This window comes from Tupaia chinensis, unplaced genomic scaffold, assembly GCF_000334495.1.
Source record: "Tupaia chinensis unplaced genomic scaffold, TupChi_1.0 Scaffold000216_1, whole genome shotgun sequence".
Lineage (NCBI taxonomy): Eukaryota > Metazoa > Chordata > Mammalia > Scandentia > Tupaiidae > Tupaia > Tupaia belangeri.
Window position 1 is genome coordinate 804,179 of NW_006159691.1, and position 4,872 is coordinate 809,050.

A 4,872-nucleotide genomic window follows, 5' to 3' on the forward strand; every position below is an offset into this window, starting at 1 on the left:
CTGTGGGGAGCACACATGCTTTTTGGTAATAAAATAAAGTTAAAAGGAAATCTCTGTGCAGGAAGACTCACCCATACTCACCCTACTTTAGACAGTGTGCTTGTAAACCCCTGTTCTCCTCTCAGGAAACGTCCGTTTCCATTGTAACGAAGTATTTGTGTTCATCTCCTGTTTATTGCCTGACTGCCCCACTAGAATCATAAACTCCAGGAATATGGGCCATTATAGGCCTCAGGAGTCAGCAAACTTTTCTGTAAAAGGTTAGTATATCCTTAGGGCCTTGTGAGCCAGAAGGTCTCTGTTGCAACTCCTCTCTACCATGGAGGTTTGAAAGCAGCTGTAGATGATACATAAGGGACCGAGCGTGGTTGGATTTTAGTAAAACTTTATTTACAAGAGCAGGCGCTGGGATCAGCAGATGGTGTCATGGTTACGTCGCTGGACTCTCACGTAGTTGACCGCGATTTAAGTCCTGGATGCAGCAACTTAAAACTCACATGCTGTACAGCAAAAATCTCTTCATTAAAAAACAAAAACTAAAAAACAGGCTCTGGTGACAACTTTGCTATAGGGTGTATGTACTTGCCAGAGAGACAGAAAGTGAGAAATCACCCCCCGCCTTGGGGGAATAGCCATGCTGCAATCAATCCCCTCTTCCATTCTCCTCTTGGGATCTTAGGTATGCACACACACATGCCTGGTGTGAGTTTTAAGCCGCCTGGTTTGGTACTCAAACCAGACCACTCAGTCACGTGGGAGTCCAGCGCCTTAACCATTATGCCACCTGCTGGCCCTAAAGTTCATTCTTTCTTTTAAAAAATGTTTTTAAGAGTTTTTTGTTTTTGTTTTTGTTTTTTTGCTATAGGACGCGTGCACTTGCCAGACAGACAGAGACAGAGAGACAGAAAGCGAGAAATCACCGCCCAGGAGGGATGGCCATGCCGCAATCCATTCTCCTCCATTCTCCTCTCGGGATCTTGGGCACGCACGCACATGCGCCCAGCGTGAGTTTAAGCCACTGGGTCTGGGACTCGAACCGCGGTCAACTACATGGGAGTCCAGCGACATAGCCATTACACTAACTGCTGGTCCTTCTTTTTAAATTTTTTTACATTCAATCACTGCATATCATTATAGCATACCAAATGAATTTTTCCATCATCAATACACTGTACATTGGTTCAGTTAAAGATATTACTATACACATTGTTCATTTTTTTTTTAAAGACATAATAACCTCAAAGATGTTAATATTTTAAAATTTTATATGGGGGCTATTCAAAACTTTAAGGTCAATGTGGATTATTTTTTAAATGATGCATGAATTTCAATTTTGTGCACAAAATATAAGCTCGTTTTAGTTAAAAAAAAAAAAAAAACACTGAAACAAAGCAAAAACAGACACTGGACTGGATTTGACTGTAAGCCATAGCAAACCCACCCTGATCTACACTAACGACCACTGTGCTAGAGCTAAAATCTTCCCCAGGCCTCACCGTGCACCAGGCCCTGCTCTAAGAGCTTTCCCTGGATTCATGCATTTAACACTTAGAACAAGCTCATGAGGCAGGTACTATTAGTGTTCCAATTTCTAGGGAAGGCTCAGGCACTGAGAGGCAAAGTCACTTTCCCAAGCACACACAGCCACTAAGGCAGTTGGTACCTAGGCAGTCTGGCTCTAAAGTCAATACTTGTAACCCTCTTAACTGTTGTGTGAATGAGTTCAGGAGTGATCCCATGAGACTGGGACGTGAAGGTCTTCCAAGTATAAACCATACAGAGGTTCGAAGGTTACTGTTACACAGAACAAGCAACAAACTCTTGTAGCAGAAGTTCCTCTGCAATTAACAGCTGAACCAGTAATTACAAGCAATACAATACAATACCAAGTGATACAATACTGTCCCCTTCACCCCAAGTCCTCAGCCCTCCAGACCTGCAGAGCCTGAGATGTGGCCATTAAAAACCAGCCCAACCTACTCATCTCTCCTTTGGCGTGGACTCTTCTCGAAAGGAGCCTAGACAGCCATCTGCAGTTCCCACCTTACAATGGCACTATTTGTTTAATTGTCCAGTCCTCAAGTTTCTCCCTTCTTAGCCGAGACTGGAGAGTGAGGAGGTTAAGAGATTGAGCTTTTGCATCATACAGAGCAAATTCAAACGCAGCTTTTTGAGCCTCAGTTTTACATCTGTCAAATAGGGATAGGAACGATGTTGATTCAATGTGATCGAGAGTGTGGGCTGCTGGGACCAGCAGGTGGCATGGTGGTTAAGGAGCTGGACTTCTGCACAGTAGATAACAGTTCACGTCCTGGACCTAACGGCCTGAAAAGTCACGTGGGGCACATGTGCATGCGTGCCCAGAATCCTGAGAGAAGAATAGAGGAGAAGGGATTGTGGCATGGCCATCCCCTCTGGATGTGTGTGTGTGATTTCTCAGTTTTCCTCTCACTTTCCCTCTGTCTTTCTCTGTCTCTCTCCAGCAAGTGCACACACTCTATGACAAAAACAAACAAACAAAAATACACCAACCACCAAGCCACTAAGCCGTTCCTAAGTGCCAGTGACTGTCCCTCTTATTGCCCTGGTACTCAGGACCCAGGAGGGCAGTGTGGGTGCTTGAATCAGCTCAGGGTCTACGGTGAGATGAAGCTGAATTCAAATCTCATGTACGCTTTGTCCTAGCCTGTGACCTTACGATGCCACTAATCCAAACTGACACAGTTACCACAGCCACCCCATGCACTATACGAACATCAGTAACTTTTTGAAAAACTCTAATATTTGAGGCCAGCAGGTGACATAGTGGTTACGGCACTGGACTCCCACATGGGCAACCACAGTTCAAATCCTGGACCTGGCGGCTTAAAAATCACACTGGGCATGTGTGTGTGCATGCCCAAAATACTAGAGTATGGTAATCCCCTCCGGGGAGTGATTTCTCACTTTTCCTCTCACTGTGTCTCTTTCTGTTTCTCTCTGGTGAGCACATGTGCCCTATGGCAAAAAATAACTTAAAAAACAAACAAACAAACAAAAAACCTCTTACATTTACTATCACCACTGTTTCAAAGTGGTCATCTTAAAAGACATTTTAATACCTCTCCATGTCCCCCAGAAAAATAGGAAAGGTATAATCCAGTAATAATAAACTCACAGCGGCATTTGGAAACTTACCTCACCCACAGCCTCAGTCCCTGCCTCTGTAAAATGGAGCGATAGCGTATAAACCCGCACATGCACACTGATGCAGCCTTCGCACGGCAGGACTCCAGGGGCCGTTGGTCCCTCCCTGTTCTTCCCATGGAGCAGATTTTCCTCTCACCCCACCCAGATCCCCCCTTGTCTTTGACCTTCCTGGGAGCTGAGAGAAGGACCAGGAAAGAACACCACTGCATTGGATCTTGAAGGGCTTTATTGGGAGTCCGGGGGGAGGTGACAGTACAGGTCAGGGGCCAGGTGGGATGACAGAGTCCCTGTGTCCAGGACGGTGCAGAACTCCGCCAATGGCACCTGTTTTCCATGGCCGCCTTTGAATGGTGCTGTCTGCAGCCTGGCTGGGAGTAGTCTGGAGGGCAAGGTCTGAGGGAGGAGATTTATGGTTGCCCAGACAAAAGGACGTTTGTGTGTCTGAGCTGGTGGGATGGGGTGGGGACAGGGGGAGTGGTTTATGGGGACGAGAATAAGATCGTCCAGGAGAAAACGAGAGAACCAGAGACGCCGCCAACTGGGAGACTCAGAAAAATACACAGGGAGAGAGCAGACCAGAAGACAAAAGAGAAAACTGCAGAGACAGCAGTGAAGAGAGAGAGAGAGAGAGAGCACACCCTGAGCCATCTTGGGTTTTCCCTTCTCAGTTCTGGGAACTTAGTGTCAGGGAGAGTGAAGGGTTGTCAGAACCCGCGCTCCCACCTCAGCCTTCCAAGACAAGCCATGCAGCTCCGAGTCCGTGACATCCCTTCTCTGAGCCTCAGTGTGCTCATCTGTAAAAGGGGACCAGGACTGGGACCAGCAGATGGCATAATGGCTATATCACTGGACTCCCACGTAGTCAACCGTGGTTCCAGTCCTGGACCCAGCGGGTTAAAACTCATAGTGGGTTCCCGTGTGTGGGTGTCCAAAATCCCGAGAGGAGGCTGGAGGAGAAGGGACTGAGGTGTGGCCATACCTCCTTGGGGGTGTTTTCTTGCTTTCTGTCTCTCTGTCTCTCCAGCAAGCACATGTACCCTGTAGCAAAAATATCTCTCTCTCTCAAAAAAGAGGTGGTGCCAGGACCTACCTTCGATGGTCCCACTAACATGAAATGGGAGGAGGGGGGGTGAGATGTCCATGAGCTAATTTTAGTGTTCTTATTTTATTTTAATTTGCCCTAGGGCACATGTGCTCACCAAAGAGAGACACTGAGAGGGAAAGCCAAAAGTCACCCCCAGAGGGGAAGGTCACACCACAGTCCTTTCCCTCCATTCTCCTCTTGAGATTTTCGGCACACACGCACATGTGCCTGTGTTTTTCAAGCTGCTGGGTCTGGAACTCAAACTGTGCAGGTGACCATGTGGGATCCCGCCACCATGACCACCATGCCACCGGACGGCCCTAATGTCAGATTTTTAAAAAACCTGGGTCTGGGGGACCAGTAGGTGGCATATTGGTTATGATGCTGGACTCTCATGTGGTTCAAGTCTCATGGGAACTTGAAACTCAGGTTGGGCCCGTGTGCCTGCATGTCCAAAATCCTGGGAGGAGAACAGAGGAGTAGGGATTGCGGTGTGGCCATTCCCCCGGGGGTGATTTCTTGCTTTCTGTCTCTCTGTATCTTTCTGTCTCTCAACAGAAAAAAACCCACTAAATAAACAAACAAAAGCCGTGGGTCTG